Raw genomic sequence first — 22,186 nt, forward strand, 5'->3', positions numbered from 1 at the left:
CCACATTGCTTATTTTATCCACACTACTGTGTAGGTTCCTTTCCCACTCTTTACTCTAGGGTATAGATGTGGGGACCTGTATGAAAGACCCTCTAAGCTTATTCTTACCAGCATAGGTTAAAATCCTCCCCAAGGGACAAATTTTGCCTTGTCCTTGAACAGTATGCTGCCACCACCAAGCGTTTTAAACAAAGAACAGGGAAAGAGACCACTTGGAGGCGTCTTCCCCCAAAATATCCTCCCAAGCCCTACACCCCCTTTCCTGGGGAAGGCTTGATAAAAATCCTCACCAATTGGTACAGGTGAACACAGACCCGATCCCTTGGATCTTAAGAACAATGAAAAATCAATCAGGTTCTTAAAAGAAGAATTTTAATTAAAGAAAAGGTAAAAGAATCACCTCTGTAAAATAAGGATGATAAATACCTTACATGGTAATCAGATTCAAGACATAGAGAATTCCTCTAGGCAAAACTTAAGTTACAAAAAGACACAAAAACAGGAATATACATTCCATCCAGCACAGCTTATTTTACCAGCCATTAAACAAAGAAAACCTAATGCATTTTCTTGCTATATTTACTTACTAACTTGACAGGAGTTGGAAGGCTTGCATTTCTGATCTGTTCCCGGCAAGAGCATCACACAGACAGACAGAACCCTTTGTTTCCCACCCGCCCCTCCAGATTTGAAAGTATCTTGTCCTTTCATTGGTCATTCTGGGTCAGATGCCAGCAAGGTTATGTTAGCTTCTTAACCGTTTACAGGTGAAAGAGTTTTGCCTCTGGCCAGGAGGGATTTTATAGCACTTTACAGAAAGGTGGTTACCCTTCCCTTTATGTTTATGACAACTACGAATCAAAACTGTTTGAATGACAGCCTTCTGTTGCTTGGGCCATCCTCTGGAGTGGAGTGGCTGGGTGCCCGGTGCCTCATCCACCCCCGCATTCTTGGGCGTCTGGGAGAGGAGGATATGGAACTTGGGGAGGAGGGTAGGCGGTTATACAATGGATGCAGCGAGGGTCTGTGCTCTTGTTGGCTTTCCTGCAGCTCCAACAGACATGTCGTCATGTCCGTTTGCTCCCCCATTAGCCTCAGCATCGCCTCCTGCCTCTGCTCTTCATGCTCACTTAATGCTTTCCTTGCCTCTGCCACTGAATGCCTCCATGCATTAAGCGTGTCATTGTGAGTGCGGTTTTTTCACCTTCTAATCTGCGATAACCTCAGGGACAGAGATGATAGGGGGAGCATAGAAATATTTGCACCTGGGAGGAGATAAAAAGGGAAAGTAAAATTTAAGATGATACATTTCTGAGAACAAAAGGGAGATTCTTTCACAGTGAATCAAGCAATTCACAGCAGACAGCACATGTGCTTTAGGTAGAAGGTCACATTTTGCCTTTTATATTGAGTGTCTGCTGGTATGGTGACACATGGCTGGGCATCAGAATTTGGTTTTCAGGCAGCCATGGTAAGCCTTTTGGTATGTGGGGTTGGCTTCTTCCGCCTACATAACATATGGGAGTAGTTTCAAACTGCAGCACCATCCTTTCCCATAGCAAGAAATGCCGGTTGGGTTTCACATTTAAAAGGAGGGGCTGCGGTTTTCTGGTGGATGTGCAGCACATACCTCCCCTTACCCCACCACTGGCTATTCTCTAGGATGATCCCTTCACCCCTCCCGCCACCGTGTGGCTATTCTCCGGGATTATCCCTTTTAGCCAAATGGAAAAAACCCAGCATGTATGGGGTCCTTTTACTGTTCCTTTACAAAAATTCCCCTATTTCAACCAGGCAACCATGAATGATATCACTCTCCTGAGGCTAACACAGAAAGATAAAGACTGAATGTTGCTTGAATGAGACCAAAACCCAGGCCCATTAGCTGCCATGCTCTGTGCTGCAATGATTCCAGACTATTTGCTAGGCATGGTAAGTGTCCTACAGTGGAGGACAAAATAAGGCAGCCCTCCCCAGAAACCTTCTGAAAAGGTTTTCAGAGTACCTCCAGGAGAGCTTCATGGAGCTGTCCCTGGAGGATTCCTGCTCCATCCCACACATGTTAACAGACTCTTCCAGTATCTGTACTGGCCGTGAATGCATCCCAATTCTTCAGGGCAAATCAAACATTAAACACTATTGCTTTCAAACCCTGTACTGTAGTTACAAATCTACATTCACCAGAGCTGCCTTCTCCGGCTTCAGGGTCAGGGATCCCATGTTGGGAGGGTATTGGCTCCAGGGTGATGAAAAGTTCCTGGCGGCTGGGGAGAATGGATTCACCACTTGCCTGCTGCACATTCTCCTCCTCCTCCTCTTCCTCATCCACAAAATCCTCCTCCCTGTTGCATGAGACTCCCCCCTTGCAGGTGTCCACAGACAGTGATGGGGTAGTGGTAGGATCCCCCTCCCCCAGAATGCCATGCAGCTGATAATAGAAGCAGCATGTATGGGGGTCTGACCAGGAGTGACCGTTTGCCTCCTTTGTCTTTTGGTAGGCTTGCCTGAGCTCCTTAACTTTCACGTGGCACTGCTATGTGTCCCTGTTGTAGCCTCTCTCCACCATGCCCTGTGCAATTTTGGCATATATATTAGCATTTCTTTTTGATTGGAGTTTGGCCTGCACAGATTCTTCTCCCCATATAGCAATCAGATCCAGTCTCCCTTTCAGTCCATGCTGGAGCTCGTTTGCGATTCTGGGGGGACTGCATCATCACCTGTGCTGCTGAGCTTGCCAGGCTGCCCAAACAGGAAATGAAATTCAAAATCTCCCAGGGCTTTTTCTGTGTACCTGGCTATGCATTGGAGTTCAAAGTGCTGTTCAGAGAGGTCACAGTGGAGCACTCTGGGATAGCTCCTGGAGGCCAATACTGTTGAATTGCATCTGCACTACCCCACATTTGACCCAACAAGGTCAATTTTAGCGCTACTCCCCTCACCGGGGAGGAGTACAGAAGTCGATTTTAAGAGCCCTTTATGTCGACGGAATGGGGTTGGTTAAGTAGACGCATTTTAAAATGTGTTTCATCAGGCCCTGTCAATTTGAAGACATCTATCTTGTCTAAATAACTCTTAACTTGTTCTTTTCCTATCCTAGCCTCAGATCCTACTCCACTTACACTAGTGTTCACTATGTTAGTTGTCCAACTTTTTGGGTGAAAATTGAAACAAAAAAGGCATTTAACATTTCACTGAGTAATGTGCCTAGCTTGTCCTTTGTCTTCCTTTTGTTTCTAATGTAATTGTAATTATCCTTTATGTTCCTACTAGCTTAATCTCGGTTTGTGCCTTGGCCTTTCTAATTTTGTCCCTACATGCATGTTTATATATATATTCTTCCTTTGTAATTTGACCTAGTTTCCATTTTTTGCATGATTCTTTTTTCAGTTTCAGGTTGTTGAAGAACTCTTGGTTAAGCCAAGATGGATTTATCATACTTCCTATCTTTCCTATGCAGCGGGATAATTTGCTCTTGTGGCCTTAATGTTCCTTTAATAAACTAACAACTCTCCTCAACCCTTTTTTCTCCTTAGACTTGCTTCCCACAGGATCTTTATCTACCAGTTCTCTGTGTTTGCTAAAGTCTGCCTCCTTGAAGTCCATTGTTTTTATTATACTATTTTCCCTACTACCATTTCTTAACATCATGAACGCTATCATTTCATGATCACTTTCACCCAAGCGGCCTTCTACCTTCAGATTCTCAATTAGTTCCTCCCTATTTGTCAGAATCATATCCAAAATACTCTCCCTTAGTCACTCCTGTAATAACAAGTTTTCTCCACTACATTCCAAAAACTTCTTGGATAATCTTTACCCTGCTGGATATTCCCAGAAGGTGTCTGGGCAGTTGAAGTCCCCATCACCACCAAGTCCTGTGTTTTGGATGATTTTTTTTCCTGGTTAGGTGGGCTATAGTAGACCTCTATCATGACATTACACTTGTTCTTTACCCTTTTTATCCTTACCCACAGACTTTTAACAGGTCTGTGTCCCACTATCTCAACCTCAGTGCAACTGTACACATATTTGATATACAAGGCAACACCGCCTCGCTTTTTTCATGCCTCTCCTTCCTGAATAAACTGTACCCTTTTATACCAGTATTCTAGTCACATGAGTTATCCCAGCAAAAGAGGTCCAAAGAGAACATTATCAACTTTGCCCCTGTAAAAATAATTTACTACATTATATTAGTTCTGGTTCCAATTACGTTAATAAATCTGAAGGGAAATGCACATCTAGAAATCTTAAAGCACCATAGCACAGCAGAAGGCCTTTGGCAGCATACGAGCAGTCTTGAAAGAAGCATTTCTGTGAGCACATACACTTGGGTTAAAGAAGGCAAAAATAAGATAGAGAGAAGGAATTACAAGGGGTTCAATTTTTTTTCTAATAAAATAATTCATTTGAAAATTGAGATTTAATTGGCAATTACATTTTGAAGAAAAAAGTTATTTTAATCAAATTTTCATTGATCATCAATATTTTGAAATTAAAAATTAACAAAATATCAGAGGTTTTTTTAAAATGTTGGAAAGTTTTTGTTACTAAGTTGTGAGGAAAATACCATTTTTTCTCACTCAAAACTTTTTTTAACAAAAAACCCAGAGATTTTCTTTAAGTGAGAGTGAAAGAGTTTCATCTCAGTTTGGGCTAGTTGCTCATTTATTTACACTAATGCCACTCTATGGTTCTCTGGTAGTGCAAAGTGACCTTAAAATAATAGTACAGTATGTCTATATCTATTATTTCCTCTATGTGCTTCTTGAGCAGTGTAAAGGGGCATTAGACTAATGAGAATCAGGCTTTTTTAAAAAAAAAAAAACTTTTTTTTCCTTTGTGGGGAAGAAAAAAAGGGAGAGATTAAAAAGAGTGAGATTTTTTCAACCAAAACAAAACGAAAAAATAAAAATAAAAAAAAATGCCAAAGTTTTCATTACACATACCTCTTTATTAACTAGCTGTCTGCAACATTAGTTTTGAAGTATGGGCAATACAGGGCCATATACTATGTATTCTAATCCATTCCAAGTATTATATAACAAAATTAATATAGTATATAGGCACTATAGTATCCACATAGGGTAGAAAGGGGACTATGAATAATAACATTTACTGTTAAATGTTAACAGCACTTTACATACCCAAACACTACATATTTGTCATTTAGTTTTCAACTGCTTACTTGAGTTTAAATGTTTACCAAGAATGGTGGTTCAAAGCATGAAGGGGCATACAAATGTTTCGCATATCTGGCTCATAAATACTTTGTAATACCAACTACAAACAGTGTCATGTGAATGCCTGTTCTCACTTTCATGTGACATTGTAAATAAGAAGAATTATCTCCCATAAATATAAACAAACTTGTCTGTCTTAGCTATTGGCTGAACAAGAAGTAGGACTGAGTGGACTTGTAGGCACTAAAGTTTTACATTGTTTTATTTTTGAGTGCAGTTATGTAACAAAAAAATCTACATTTGTAAGTTGCACTTTTACGATAAAGAGATTGCACTACAGTACTTGTATGAGGTGAATTGAAAAATACTATATCTTTTGTTCCTTTTTTACAGTGCAAATATTTGTAATAAAAATAATATAAAGTGAGCACTGTACATTTTGTATTCTGTGTTGTAATTGAGCTCAATAATTGAAAATGTAAAGAATATTCAAAAATATTGAAATAAATAGTATCCTATTGTTTAACAGTGTGATTAAAACTATGATTAATTGTGATCCAGCCCAACCAGGAACATTACTGGATGGATATTATATTATATATATATATATATATAATAATAATATACTATATTATAATTCTGCAAAGAAGTGAAATTCCAATCACCTATCTCTTTCTGAAAAGAGAGTTTAAATGCTCCTAATTAAAAGGCATTTATCATCTTTCTCTTCTCTCCTTTTTGTCCTTAACTACAATGCAATCATTTTAGTGATTGATGCCTTGGATTTAGTGGGTCTTAACTTAATAATGTGACTAAGGATGAATTAAGGTACTAAATGGGTAAAAACACTTCCCTGACACAGTAATATCCCTCATTAAGAATAATGAGTGCATTCAGTTGAATACTTTACTTTCCTTCCCAATGAAGGTTCAAATTCTCTGTTGATGTAAATATGTTTAGCCTTGTCAGCTATAGTTAGGACTATGATTTTATCATAGAAGTCATGGAAATCATTAATTTGGATAAAGTTCATGAAATTTTGGAAATGGCTGTAAAAACGTAATTGATTATGCCCCCAAATATGAGTGGCACTGCGGACCTGGTCAGGTCCCAGTGCAAAGAGCAGGGACCTGGGCCAAGCCCTGCTGGACAGAAGTTGCTGCTGTGTGGTGAGCTTCCTCCAATATCAGCCCCACCCCTTGTGAATGTTGATTTAGTGAAAACTACACTATTTGGTGACCCACCCGTGATTTATCTTTCCCCCGGCACATACTTCTACCATGAAATTTACTACAAATTCCCATGACAAGTTTCTAAGCTTAATTCTAGTGATATCTTGGCCATTTGCACCACCAGAGAATTTGCCCCATAATGGGCTGTTACTGCCATTTTCAGTATAATCTACAGTCAATAAAGATAAAGGCTACAGAACAGTGATTAAAACAGAGGTCCCTAAATAGTGAGGTACTCTGCCCTATGGAGATGCAGAGGACCATTCAGGGTAGTGCAGCTGGGGTCCAGAACAACTCCCATGGGAGGCAGGGATGAAGTGCCAGCTTTGCTCCTGGCCCTGGCTGCCAGCCCCCTTACCTCTGTCTGTAACACACACTCCAGATCCACATGCCTGCTCCTGGCTCCAGCGCGGGGGGGAGGGTGCAGACTGGGGGGAAGGGCGGGGCACACCCCTGAAAGTTTGGGACCATTGAATTAAAAGAAAGTGCACCTGAATTCTCCACTACATCTACAGTGGAATCCATATGGAGACAGTTGTGACTCCCTAATTCATGGACACATGGCCTTGGGCCCTAGGTCGAAATTAGAGCAGCAACTGTTTACTCTAACTTCAGTTATGTTAGTAGTGGATTAGGTGTACAGCACATTTCTCTACCACCTGTTAAGTTCCTTGATGTGCTACAAAGTGACGTTAGTAAACAAAAGATTCTGTTTCAGAGTGACTACCAATATATAAGTTCAATGGGTTGTTAATTTTGAAGAAGACAGTCCTTTGAACAGAGCACAGGAAATTTGTAAAACAGTGTGGTGGAAAGAAAAGTGTGAATGTTGAGTCTCTGAGTGGTAACTGTGTTAGTCTGTACCAGCAAAAAGAACGAGGAATACTTGTGGCAACTTAGAGACTAACAAATTTATTTGAGCATAAGCTTTTGTGGGCTAAAACAGACTTCATCAGATGCATGCAGTGGAAAATATAGTAGGAAGACATACATTCATGTTCTCTGTTTGTATAATCTATCTTCCTACTGTATTTTCCACTGCATGCATCTGACGAAGTGGGTTTTAGCCCACAAAAGCTTATACTCAAATAATGTTGAGTCTGTGATCCAAAATATATACTGAGCTTCACCATCTGTGGTGATGTGTCTATTAAACCCATTTAATAACCATAGGTTGTGGGTAGGAACTGTAACATAAAGCTTGTGGTCTTGCTGAACCTATAGTCCTGGCCAATTCTATACTCTTACTGGATGTATACATTAAAATATGGGGCTATTACCTCTACATAGTTTTCTTTTCCTATTATCCCGTTAGTGGGAACTCTTTCAATAAGAGCTGAGCACAGGAAAACAGATGCTGTTCTGATCAATTTTGTTTTTTAAAATATGTTGTTTTTCACTGTATTTTCCACCGCATGCATCTGTTGAAGTGAGCTGTAGCTCACAAAAGCTTATGCTCAAATAAATTTGTTAGTCTCTAAGGTGCCACAAGTCCTCCTTTTCTTTTTGCAGATACAGACTAACTCGACTGCTACTCTGAAACCCATCCTCTAATTGTTACCTACAGAGACTAATTATATAATGGGTCTTTGCTCGGTTGGTGTATTTCTGCACACCAGGATTCTTATGTCTGTGACTATATGCAAGCCAGTTCTCTAGCTACCCAATATTTGTACCTAGTAATAATATTGATACAATGAGAACTGGGTTCCACTTTTCCTCTGAAGTTTTTCACATTTGGTAGCAAGAAGTAATTTTTCAAATGCTTATTAAGAATATTAGGGTGGGAACAGAGTGAGGAATCCCTTATGAAATAAGAATGCATCTATTTTAATTTTCTTCATGAGGTAGCTTAGCTCTCACTATTTTATTCCTTTCCATTTATCTGTTCATGCTGAACTAAATGACAATAATGGTGCATAAAACAATGTAACAGAAATATGAAGGGTCCTATCTCAATAATTGTTTTTATAATTTTTACAAAAAGTTACATTATGTTCAGTAAATGTGGCTTCCTGAGACTGTTTTCTCTGTAGACTGTGATTACAATAAACAAGTCCACGAATAATTCATAGGAAGAACATTATACATGAAAAACAAAATCATATGCAAGCCAATATTTCAAGCATTGTTAGCTCAAGCACAGATTTAACCTATTTAATTATTTCCATCATTTTCTACAAATCAGAGGGAAAGCTATATATCAGTGTGATTACCATAGAACTAACACAAAGAAATATCTACAGTGCAAGTTTATATTTTGGAGTCTTCTGTAGGTTACAATGGCAAATCCATGGAAGAACTATTGAATTTACTGTTCCTCTTCCCCCCCTCCAACTTATCTTGTAGAAAGGCACATAGGCTCAGATCCACAAAGATATTTAGGCTCCTAAACAGTCCTCTCATATCTTATGTATATTCTCTCTGGCTCAACTGTTATGCTCTTTGTACACTATTTTGCCACTCAGACATCAAATGTACATAGCCATACACCCTTTACCCCATTCCCATAACAGTTCCTTTTTCTGAGAGAGAGCGAGCGAGCTGGGATTTCTCTAAACACAACACTCAAAGCAAAGCTCAAGAGAGACGGGGGAATGAATCACCGCAGATGGAAGCCGTGTTTGTAAAATGGCTGTATGTTTGTATCACCCTTCTTTGCAAAGGTCTTCACATAATAAAGGACGGCCCAAAAAGATGTTCTTTTACTCAGGACATTTTCTTCTGGAACAACCAATAGAAATTTTAATTTCCTGATGAAGGAGCAGAAAAAGAGCATCCATTTAATGACAACAATTATTTTTCTTTATACGGCGTGTTTGGTATCTGTATGTCATGGTAATGGGCAAGTAGGATGGTTACACAACAGCTAGAGTTTTTGCATACCTCTTGTGTGAAAATGGGAGTTTGTCATTGGTGTCTACACAACAAGGAAAAAAAATCAGGTGAAAAAATGTGAAGCTATTTGCTATGTTTTCTATTGTGATTTTTTAGACTGGATTTTATTGTCAGTTCCACAAATTATAAAGTATAATATATTTTTTAAAAGCACATTTTGCATTACAAAGTTATAACTCCAGCCTAAGCTTTTAGTGACTACATAAACCACCTCAGAGCAGCTTTTCTCTCAGAATTTATGACTACCCAGGAACCTGACCCTATATAACTTATATAATCCTATCATTGACAGTTGTCTGTTACTTATCTGATTTACTATTAAGAGATATTTAATTAGTGTTTGTAAACAGTTAATATCGAGTCCAAATTTGTTCACCTAAATCACATTAGTAGCCCCATTAAAGTCAAAATGGATTATTCCTGTAAGGCCAACAGAATTTGATCCATAATCACCAATCGTTTGTAACAACTGAAATGTCCTTATGAATAGGTTAGTAAACTAATTCATAAAATATATGTAATGGAAAGCAAACACATACCTTATTGTTATTTATCAATGGCAAAAATCTGCATCTTAAAACCTCACTTCTTTACACTCATTATTGACTACTGGCTAAATACTTAACAAAAAGTTAACTTTTAGATTAAGACCTTGTAGATCAAGTGGCAGATTCTAAACTGGTGCACATTGTTATGCCTCTAATCACTTCCAAGCCCCATTGAGACTAAAATATAGGGGATCTATCCCTACATTCTCAAAGGACCAGCATGGGAATCCCTCACTCAAACTGATGATAATTTACCCTCATCAGTAACCTGTTAATTTGGTGATTACTTTGCTCCTACAAAAATACTCACTGAGCATTTAAATTCACACTGTGCACACAAAATGAGTGAACATGTATACAGTAAGCATCCATTTTGTGCATATAATTTTGCAAAATCAAAAGTAAACATTTGAAAAAAATTTTGGTCTTTGTCAGTCCAGCATTCATTTTGCAATGCTCATACATAAATCACTGAAAATAAGGGTTTATCATGAAAACGTGGAAAGACTTTTAACTCTATAATGAAGTCTGATTTTTAACTAAATCAAACTTCCAAATATATTCAGTGGATAAAATCCATGCCCAAACTGATGATATGTTCATCTTGCCTTGTGTCCTCTTTTTATCCCCCAGTAGTCTTAGACTTACCATAGTCTGACTTTCATAATAGGTTTATAGAGGTTCAATCAAACCAAAACAGAACTAAAATACGAAGAAGTGTACATTGTTTTATATTGGCTTAAACCAATAGGCATGACAAGTAAAACATGGATGATTGATTTTCTGATCTTTAAGGCGTTTTATATGTAAATCGCATAAGTTACAGTCATGCTAGATATCTGTTAAAAGTGCTGCCAATGGAACTCGTGCTTATGACAGCAAGATCTGCTTTTCCAGTCTCTTTGCAATGACTTTTCAGGAGTTTCTCTGCCCTCTTTTTAGCTCTCTGAGGTAGCATATGGCTATCTAAAGAATAAGCGCTATTTAAACTGGTGATCCCTTTATCCTGACATGTACTATATTTGAATAGAGTCTTTATTGACCTTTGTTGTCTTATGCCTGCTTTCTGATGATAGCTTCTCAATCTGCTGCATTAGCCACCAGTGGACCTTTCTGAAAGAAAATATAATACCAAAAATCAGCATCTCAATTGTTTTGAATGCTCGCTATTGCAGCTCATGTGCAGAAGCACTTGCCTGATTTTCAACAGTGATTAGATATTTGGAGTGCTTCGATTTCTGGGGGTCCTGATTTTCAGAAATTGGTGAGCACAGACCTCTTCAAAGTGTCTTAAGTTGGTCACTCAAAAATCAAAGCACCCCAAATAAGAAGATAAGAATGGTTATATTGGGTCAGACCAATGGTCCATCTAGCCCAGTATCCTGTCTTCAGACAATGTTCGGTGCCAGGTGCTTCAGAGGGAGTGAACAGAATGTAACTATTATTGAATGATTCATCCCCTGTCATCCAGTCTCAGCTTCTAGCAGTCAAAGGTTTAGGGACATTCAGAGCATGGGGCTGTGTCACCTCCTGTCCTTTCAGAACACTTAGTTCAGCAAAACTCAAACAGAAGAAAATCAGCTACTCACCTATGTAATCTTGATTCTGTCTCACTGGAACTGGCAGTATGTCACAGCCAGGATGTGGGAGATCAGGCCTAGGCATCAGGCCAAGTCCAGTACCAGGAGGTCAGTGTGCGAGATAGGCCATTGGGCAAAGAGTCAGGTGTAGGGTCAGGTTACCAGGAGATTGGGGTCGGGCACCAGGTTACAGATGACAATTGAATAGTGAAGTTGAGGACAAGCCACGGTTGGAAGCTGGAGTCTGGGGTCTATCACAAGCAGGGTCTGGAGCAGAGACAGACTGCTGTTGTGTTGTGTTGTTGCTCAGCCAGCTTCAGTAGTGGTACTGGCCAATCAGTGGGCCATGAAAGGCTGCCACTCAAGTCCTGCTGTGTGGCACTTCCTGCCAAGACCAATCTCACAGGGTCCTCCTGTGGGAGCCCAGACTAAACCTCCCATTACAATGCGAAGTATCAGTGGCCCAGACTCTCAGGGTTCCAGACCTGAAGGTTCTTACACAATAGATACTGGCAATTTGTTACATGCACTGCAGATACATTCAGTGTGAGATTATAGCTGTACTGAATGGGTTGAATTATGGAGGCAATAGGTGGGGAAGGCTGGTAGAGTGACTTGGACTTGGACTTTCAGAAAGCCACTGAGAAGATCCCTCATCAAAGCAAACTAAGCAGTCATGGGCTAAAAGGGAAGGTCCTCTCATGGATCAGTTCCTGGTTAAAAGATAGAAAATAAATGGTCATTTTTCACAGTTGAGAGAGATAAGTAGCAGTGGGCCCCAAGGATCTGATGAGGAGATAAAAAAGGGCAGAGTTATGAGGGGTGATTTCTAAGCATAGGCAGGAAACCCATCTGTTTTGCTTGGGTTAGCCCTACAGGACTGGCACATAGAGAGAAGGGGAGAATGCAGGGCTGATAGAAACCCCTGCCCTTATTGTCCTCCAGCCACTCACCCCCATGTGTCCCCTTCCTATCCTCTGAGCTCTTCTCAACCCCTCTCCCCTCCCCTCCACCCAAACCTGTCACTCCATTCCTCCTACTGGTCTATGCTCCTCCCCTGCCAGCAAGCATTCACATATCTATTTTTTAAACAAAAATATTTGGATTATCTTCCCCAATACCTATGGATTCCAGCTGTTTATGTTCAGAGGTACCATCTTTGCCTGAACCTCTTTTACCCACCTGCAAATACTCAGAAAGCTAGTTTGCAGAGATTGTTTTTAGTACATTTCAAATACTGTAATAGATTCCAAATGTAGCCACCGGAGTATTGTCCAGTATGAAAAAAAGACATAAAATCCCATTTGCACAGTAAGTTCTTATATTCTTGATTGCCAGGAGAACGATTCTAAGATGTTTTGAATATTTTCTAAGACTTGCAGGAAGGCATATATGTATCTTTATGCACAAAATGTTGTCTCAGAGAGAGTGGTTAAAGTAGACATTAATAGGACAGAGAACCTAACAATTTCTGTGTTCATCATGATGGGTCACAAGGCATGTGCTAATGCAATCCTGCACGAGCTTGTGATGATGGAGTCCTCCATTTTCCCCATACTCCAACTACCTTTCTTTCCCCCCAGTCTTCTTGTGAAGGATCTGATTTTCTTCCTTCCCTAGAGGCTAGGGGAATTTGGGTGGGGAACTGATGTTTTCCTGAGGAGAATAAGGAACAGATGGGGATCCCTTATTTTTTGTTAGCTGTTTTTGCTGTTTCAGCTATTGGTGGAAAAGCTAGGAACCTTAAAAATTCCCTAACCAGGCACAAAAGTTGCTCTGCCTGGTGCAACTTCTTCAGTCAATAAAGAGGCAGTACTCCAAGCTAGGGTGAGGAGGTGGAGCTTTCTTTCTGCTTTTAGCAGAGGATGGTGAGACATGCCTCCCCTACATTCCTCCTTGTTTTAATACCTGTCCTAGGTGTCAAGATGTCTGGAGAGACTTATGAATGTGGGTGCCAACCTCAGGACACAAATTGATTGTCTGTTCTATAAAGAGATTTCACAAACCAAGCATTGAGCGTGAATGCCTCAAGCGCTATAAGAGCCTTAACATGGAGTAACAGGCAGTACCCTTGGCACTCTGATCTATCTTGCCACCACCTTTGTGATAGATAGATGATAGCCTTACACCAAAAATCACAACAATATTCAGATTACCTGTAGTCCCAAAGTACCAGTCATTTACCCCACATCAATTGTACCCCAGATCTCAAAACAAAGACAATGATTGTAGCCAATCCTATAATAAACTAATGATTTATTAACTAGGACAAAGAAATGAGAGTTATTTACAAGGTTAAACCAGATACACATACAAATACAAATAAGATACACCTGTTGGTTCCAAAAGATGATAGTTGCTGCTATAATATGCACTTTTTATATGTCCTTTAAGGCTAACCCAAACCAAATAGATGGGGACCCCTTGCTTATGCTTCATCCCTCAGAGTTCAAGCAAAGTTCATCTTCATCCCCCAGAGTTCAAGCAGCACAGTGATAACAATTTCTAATTAACAGTGATTTTTATTCCCTTCCCCCAGTGTTCAAGCTGTGATGGGAGGAGCACTTACACATGTGCTCCCTGCACAGGTATGGCGGAAGCAATCAACAAGTCCCCTGAGGTTCCAGAATGGCTTGTCTGGTGTCTATAAGTCTTTTTTCTTGGGGAGGAAATAATACCTCATATGGTATTAATACTAATATTAATAATAATACCTCATATGGTAACTAGTCTTTCACACTTGGTCATGTTTTTCTCATGACTGTGGGGCTTTCCAGTTTTAACAAACATTTTTATAGTTAGACCAAAACACTTAAAGGCTATCCTATAATTGATATTATAAGTGAGATTAATGCATGCAGCAACTCACAAGCATTTCATAAAGTCCAAAGGTTAAACACCTGTTTTAACGATACTAACACACAGGTGAGACAGACTAGTTACCAGCTATACATTTGTCAGTGTTCAGTAAGGCCCAATGACCTTTGTATGACCTGGCACCTGGACTGCCAGCATCACACCAGGTCTTTGCAGACTGCTCCCTGAACAACTTCTTACTCCTGAACTCTTCAAATGAGTCATCTTGCTCCCCACACCAAACTAAATCAATCATTTTTAGAGGCATGTGCATAGGGAGAGGAGATTCAGACTTCTAATTTCCTCAAAAAGACTGACAAATTATTGGAGTATTGTCATTATCTGTCCCTAACAGATACCACTCACTACTAAAATTCATTATAGTGATATTATTCCCAGAAGTACTATTTTGTGATGCGGTACTCCTTGAAATGATGTAGCTAAAGATAGTATTGGCCACTGGTTTAGATAGCATCAAAATACCCAACCTACCTGTGAGCCTCTGATCACTGCTAATCAAATGCTTGCAGTTAGATATTTTTCTGAGCCAGTTCAGGCCACGTTGAATTTGATTCTTTAGTTTGGCCAGATTTATGACTAGATTATAGGAGAAGGTCCTTTGATTTTTGCTTCCTTTAGAGGGACATCATACAAAGCACTCTACAAATTACTTTTATTGTTGTCTAGCTATATAATGTGTGATTGTTTCAAAGGTGAAAGTCAGCCGGTATGGGCCGGTACAGCGTACCAGTAAAAAGTGATCGCTGGTACCGGCCTGTACTTAGCTGACGTTAAAGTGCTGCCAGGACCATGCTTAAAGCGCTGCTGTGGCTTAAAGTGCTGCTTAAAATGCTGCTGTGGCACTTTTGTGCCCCCCATTGGCAATCCTGCCAGGTCCCTACCAGGTCCCTACCAGCAGGGCTGCCAACGGGAGGAGGGTGCACAAAAGGGGCAGTGACGTTAAAGGGCTGCCACAGCAAAAGACCCTGCTTAAAGCATTGCCGTGGCTGTGCTTTAACGTCGTTGCCCCTTTTGCTCCCCCCAGGCCACTGACGGGGGTGAGGGAGTGGAGGACAAAAAGAGCAGCTGCCCCGGGGTTGTGATTTAAAAGGGCCCAGGGCTCCGGCCACCCTGGGCCCCTTAAATCGCCGCTGGAGCCCCAGGTGGTGCGCCAGGCTGACCCCCAGCCTCACCCTTTCCGCTTGAGGTCCCGGGCCCCATACCGGTAAGTACTTAATGTTACTTTTACCCCTGGATTGTTTTAAGCAAATCTTAGTGCCATTAGCAGTAGGTGATGTTTAAAAGTGAATAAGAGAATTAATGCAAAGAAATCAGAGATAATTATTATAAAACATTATTATAAGGGGAAATATCAACCATTATCCATGCCAACTCTTCAGAAGAGTATGAAAACTTGTTCATATTCAAGACTGGATCAAGCATCATTTATCTTTGTATATGATGCTGTTTCATAAAAAGGAAGAAAACTTAGACTTGGAGAATGTAGAACAGACTTTCAAAATTGTAAACAAATTGAATAAGAGACCTTCACTGGTGGTAGCCAGGACCAACCCAGAAGCTGGAGAATTTTATTGTTCATAAACATTTCTTCAGAGTTTTAGAACATCTAATTGTTAAGTATGAGACACTCAGTTTTTATTCCAGTGATGGGTAGGTATCCACAATAGAACAAGCTTACCCTCAACAGTCTGCCTATAACCTTCTTACTGACCACATTATGATCAGAGTTCCCCAAACTAGTTGAGGCAAACTAAGAACAGACTCATATCTTTGGCCAAAACTCAGCATGAACCGGAACCAAATTCCTTTTGAAGTTAGAAGAAAGTTTGGAATTATTAAAATATATTTCATTTCATTTCATTTTCAATTTAGTTGAGAACAGAAGCTGAGGTTTAAAATGCCACAAGAAAGGTTATTTTCTCAAGATTTTTTCAGGATCATTTTGAAGATTGAAAAGACTTATCCTTAATGTTTCTTAGCCTTCAGGTTATTTATAGCACTGGAGTGATAGGCCTTGGTAGTCTTGTCATTGCAATTTCCCACCAATGGAGAATATTTTATTTACATGAGCCCTTAAATCTTATCCAAAGTGAATATGTGGACATATTAAGATTTACTCATTGTTAATTACATTCTTGACAGGAAGTTTGTGGAAACCATTCATTTTAAGGAAATTTCATAGAATAAACCATAGCTAGATAATTTTAAAATCACTTCCCAAAAGCTTTCACATGAGAAACTTGGTTCCATATGACTTAGAGAGACAATAAACTTGAGCTATCCTTCTAAGTTCAGGATATAAGTTGAGGTTGACTGAAGAAATTGTTACGTGACTATGGAGTGTGGCTAAACTGGTCATCATTGAAAGTCAACATTCACCACCTGTGAGATACCACAATTGTTTCCTATTTAATAACCACCAAAATATCTGGCACCAACACTTGTGGGTTTTTTCCCCTCTAAAAATCAGGTTTATTGTTAATAAAATACAAATAAAAACAATACTTTGAATATATTCTGTACAGAATGTTTCATCTGTTGTCCTCAGATTATTTAACAAAGATGGGTTAGATGTTATCCATTACTGAAAAGCTAACTCTGGTGTGGAGATAAGTCACTGGCTCAAGATTATACAAGTCACCAGCAGAGATAGTAATGGAACCAAGGTGTCCTGATTCCCAGACACTGGTTCTGATCACTGTCTTTCAAGAAGAACTTTGAAAAGAATATTAAGATTGTGATATTTAGAGGAGTTAGGTACCCAAATCCCATGGAATTTCATGGATTTCAAGGAAGCCTAAATCCTTTGAAAATCCTAGCCTAAAAATTAAACAGTTCACACAAAATACAGCATTTCTTACTGACAGTCAAAGTAAGTCTAAGTGTCTGGATTTAATTCTCACTCCCTGGTAAAGAGGTAAACACAACAATAAGAGTATATGCAATAGAATACTAGTTTAACACTCAGACTTAATAAAACACTATTTTAAATTTACAGAGTAATACACAAGACAGGTTCTTTAGAACACACCATTTAAATTACACTAAATTACACTAAAAATACACTAGCATTTAAATTAAACCAATTTAAACTGATTTTAGCAAAGAATCCTCTTGTAATATACATTTGAGAACAATCAGACTACCAGAAATTGTCAGAGAATTTAGCTAGTTCATTAATTGGTTGTGGTTTTTTCCCCTCCTGTTAGCAAAATCTCTCTCTCTGTGCCTATTTGGCAATAATTACTGTGATATGAGTGTACCCAAATTATAAGGATCCCTATATTTACAGTTCAGTACCTATAAAAGACAATTGTTCATTTTCAAAATTGAGATTATCTTGACCTACTTGGAATCTGAGATTGTTGAAACTGGACATGTCTGAAGTTGCCTTTTCAAGATGCAGGGTATAGTGGAAGATGAGGCTGGTTGTAGCAAGTTCTACATTAATTTGGAGTGTGGCATAACTCCAAGTACCTGAGAGGTTCATTATATTAGACAATAATGAAACACTACACACAATATAACTGTGTTACATTTTGCTCATGCTTAAACCTGCCTATTATTTATTTTGAGCTTGATTATTGCACCAAGCACAGTATGTTACAGCAGCACAGAAGATCTCTGAAAACGTTTACCCTTTATGAAGGCCAAAGTCACAACGTAGTTCCAACAACAAAACAACTTGTTTATACTACAATTTGAGCAAAAACATCCAACTCTTTGGAGTGCTAGATACTCTCTTCTTGAGAAGTTTTCTGAAACACCAAAAACCTCTACTTGGCTTTGAACTTATGCCATAGTATATGCCCAATGGTTCATAAGGGTTATGTTTATAAGAGACTATATTAAATCAAGCCCAAGTCTTCAGCTAGCGGAAATCGGTATAGTTCAACTGAAGTCAGTGGAGCTACACCAGTTTAGGATCTGGTCCAGAAAGTTCACATCACAGCTGACCACTTTTTTTGCTTCCTGTAACCTTTTTACTATCTTTGCTTCCTTATGTTTTTAAAATGTAGCTCATTCTCTTTTAGCAGTGATGAAGCAGAATGTTGACAACGTCATTGGTTTAACAGTTTGGGGGGATTTTATTTTTAATTGGTAAATGTGGATACCGAATAGCCAGCTCAAATTTGCAAGTAGCAAGCTCCATCAGATTATCTGATTATTATAGGGTTTTTTTGTTGTTGTTTTTTTGTTGAGTACCTAGGAATGGCAAATGGTTCATCATCAGTTCTTCATGACTGTCAAGGCTGAATTCCCACTCTGTCACTTCGAGTACAGAGCCCGAAAGGATTCTAAAAATGAATACTTGCCACTCCAGGCTTGTATTAAAATCCCAAGGTTACCGCTTTTCTCTGACCATGGCTTGGTAAATGCTGCCATTACCCAAATGCAAAAAAAAACCCCAACCCTTTTACCCAAGAAGGAGCACTTGGGAAGTCCTCCCTCTGGGGTATCCTCAACCCTTTCACGCTCCCTTCGGGAGAGAGCTGAGAAGAAAACAAAGGAAATTATCTGATGCCACCAGCTAATTAAACAGCATAGGCACAAACCTCTTAGGACACAACAATCCAAATCCTATTCTTAAAAAAGGTAAATTTTATTAAAAACAAAAAGAAAGAAATACATCTGGAACTTAGGCTTTTGCTAGATTTTAAAAGAGCAATTCCAAAAATTAAGCTTTCTTGGGGGTTCAGCTTAAAGGTTACAAGCAAACAAAAGCATCTGGGGTTAGCACAGAGGAGATCCACAAGCCAAAATAAAGAAATAAACCTGATTGCATTTATCTAAACATTCCCTATCCAAATGATTCCTTCCAGGTATGGAAGGTAATTTTTCATACCTGGTTTAAACCTTACACAGAATTCCTTCTTACAGCATTGCTGCTCCTTGTCCCTGCAACCCAGAGAGAACAACAGACAAAGGGAAAGTTTCTTTTCCAATATTAAAAAGTTCTAGCCTTCCCATTGGCTCTTTGGTCAGCTGCCCACTTTTTTTTTCTTTACATGGGGGACTTTTTAACCCTTTACAGGTAAAGCAAGTAGAGAACAGCTACCCAGAGGGATTTTACAGCTAACTGGCTGGCTGAGTGTCCATCAAAGGAAGCTACTCCCCTACCCCCCTTTATTTATCACGACTGACATCAGGAGTCATCTGGCCAGATTCTTCCCTCAGCTACACCCATGCAACCATTAATTTGACTGGGGGATAGATAACTTTAACTCAGGGCACAATTTGCAATAGATTTTTTTTAATTCTCTTACACCTCGTCTACACTACATTGTTAGCTTGTCACTTAAATTTGGCTCCCATTGACATAAATGCTCCACTACGCTGACTTAATAACACCCCCTTCCTGAGTGGTGTTGAGTCACGTTTGATGTAGTTAGGGTGATAGTGTAGACATTGTGTTACTTATGTTGACTATTACTGGCCTCCAAGAGCTGTCCCTCAATGCCCCACACTGACCATTCTGGTCACCATTGTGAACTTAGCTGTCCAGGGGTCAGGAAGACAGGTTCATACTCACCATTGTTTGATTGGTTCCATGCTCTATCAATCTGAAATAGAAGTGAGAATGTAGTGCTTACAATTTTTGGGAAACAAAGGGAGTGAATTCAGTATCTTAAGTTTTGATTTCAGTTGTGAATACACTGACAATGGTATCTCTTTAAGTAGGGTGACCATGCATCCTGTTTTGGCTGGGACAGGTCCTATTTTAAGCCTTGTCTCAGAGGTCCCAAAATTTTTGGCAAAACTGGGCATTTGTCCCATTTCCTCATGCTAACTGATCATCAGTTGGCAAGCGCAAACAGAACAAATGCCCAGTTTTGCCAAAAAAAGGAGGGGTGAGCTCCCCTAGGGGTATGTGGAGGAATGTTCAGGGAATCGAGTGGTACAGAGAGGTACCAGTGGCGTGGGGCTCAGGCAGGTGGCACTGGGCAGCATGGAGCTCAGGCAGGTGGCCCCAGACGGTGTCACATTTTTATTTTGGGAAATATGGTCACCCTATCTTTGTGTTGTATCTGCAGCTGCTGTCACTGTGGCCCTAAGGGTCTCCCCTTCACAGCCATGGAACATCTGAGCCAGATAAGGAGGAGAAAGAAGAGGAATTGGGAAGACATGTTCCAGGAGATCCTGTTAGCCAGCGCTGCATCCCAGAATGAGCACAGGGCCTGGAGGATCACCCTTGCAGACAGCATGGAGAAGAATAAAGTGGAGAGGGGAGAGGCTCAGGAAAAGGAGAGGGACATACAGCAGGAAATGTTTGCTCTTCTCAGACTGGAAAGACAGATGCTGCAGACTCTGGTAGACCTGCAAGTTCAACAGTCCCATGCTCGCCTCCTTCTTCAGCCCTTTGATAACTCAATATCGGGAGCTCCCTACCCCCTCCTCCCCTCAACATTCCACATGGTGTCAGGGACTGGTGTACTATCCTTACCACTCCACCCAGGGGGACATTAAAGACAATCACAGCTTCACGAACACTGACTTGTGAAAGACATAGTTGATGTATGTGTACCTGAAATGGAAATGTGTGTTCTTTCCCCTTCATAAGTTTTGATCCTTAATTTATTAAGTTTTAAATTCTTTTAATTGCCTGGGTCGTTATACAGAATAAAATTCTAATTTCTGGAACAAATTTTTTATTAGTTCACAATATTTACTGTCTGGTGTTGAGCAAGTCTGTTACCCTCCAATTTCATGTTACTTCCCTTTTTCACAGAACCCATAACATCATTCACAGACAATATTAATAGGTACATTGACAATGTTATATTCATACTGGGCTGCAAAGGAGCAAGGCCAGGTATAGCACACTACAGGAACACACACTACTCTGGGTCACTAATAAAATGCTCTTTCGAAGCCTCCCTCAGCTGTATAGATCCACATTGAGGTCTTCTAATAGCATGTGTAACTGGCTGCTCAAATTCAGCAGACAGCTGTTCCACCTCCACCATCCATACCTGCAGAAAATGTTCCTCCTTTGCTTCACAAATATTACGCAGTACACAGCAGGCAGCTATAACCATTGGGATATTTTTTCTCACTGAGCTCCAACAACCCTTCAAATGAGCAAAGACGCATTAAATTGTGATTCTGCATCTGCAGAGCCTATAGTTGAGCCCATAGTTGGCACTGTCAAGGTGGGCAGTGTACTGCTTCATGAGCCATGGAAGGAAGGGGTAGGCTGGGTCTCCCAGGATCAGTCATGGTATTTCAACAGTCGCAGTGGTAATCAGCAGGTTAGGAAATAAAGCCCCTGCTCGCAGCTTTCTGAACAGTCCTGTGCTCTTAAAGTTACATGGTGCTTTATACACCTTCCTTCACCAGCTCACACTGATGTCAGTAGTGTCCCCTGTGATCCACCAGCACATGCATTACCATAGAAAAGTAGTCCTTTCTGCTGATGTACTCTGTGGCAAGGTGATCTGGTACTAAAATAGGGATACTAGTGCCATCTATTGCCCCAGCACAGTTCGGGAACCCCATTGCTGCAAAACCATCCAGTAGGTTCTGCATATTATCCAGGTCACAGTCCTGTGACAGTCATAGCAGAAAGCCATTAGTGGCCCTGTATGCTTGCATGACAACGGCCCCTATGGTAGATTTACACACTCCAAATTGATTCCTGACTGACTGGAAGCAATCCAGTGTTGCAGGTTTCCAGAGTGCAATAGCTATTCGCTTCTCAACTGTCAGTGCAGCTCTCATTTTGGTGTCCCTGTGCTGAAAGGCTGGAGTGAGTTCAGTGCACAGATCCAGAAATGAGACCTTGCACAACTGAAAATTCTGCAGCCACTGTTCATTATCCCAAAGCTGCATGGCAATCTGATCCCACCAGTCAGTACTTGTTTCTT

At 40.1% G+C, this 22,186-nt stretch overlaps 1 long non-coding RNA gene across 1 annotated transcript; it reads right to left on the reverse strand.

The window, feature by feature from the left end:
- Window positions 1-8,395: 8,395 nt before the first annotated feature.
- Window positions 8,396-19,883, reverse strand: LOC122457604. Its single transcript, XR_006277234.1, has 3 exons — window positions 19,852-19,883; window positions 11,451-12,154; window positions 8,396-10,974 (listed from the first exon to the last, which is right to left on the reverse strand). It is a non-coding gene; the product is annotated as an uncharacterized LOC122457604 (long non-coding RNA).
- Between the last annotated feature and the right edge of the window lie 2,303 nt (window positions 19,884-22,186).

This window comes from Dermochelys coriacea, chromosome 1 (assembly GCF_009764565.3).
Source record: "Dermochelys coriacea isolate rDerCor1 chromosome 1, rDerCor1.pri.v4, whole genome shotgun sequence".
In the NCBI taxonomy this organism is placed as follows: Eukaryota; Metazoa; Chordata; order Testudines; family Dermochelyidae; genus Dermochelys; species Dermochelys coriacea.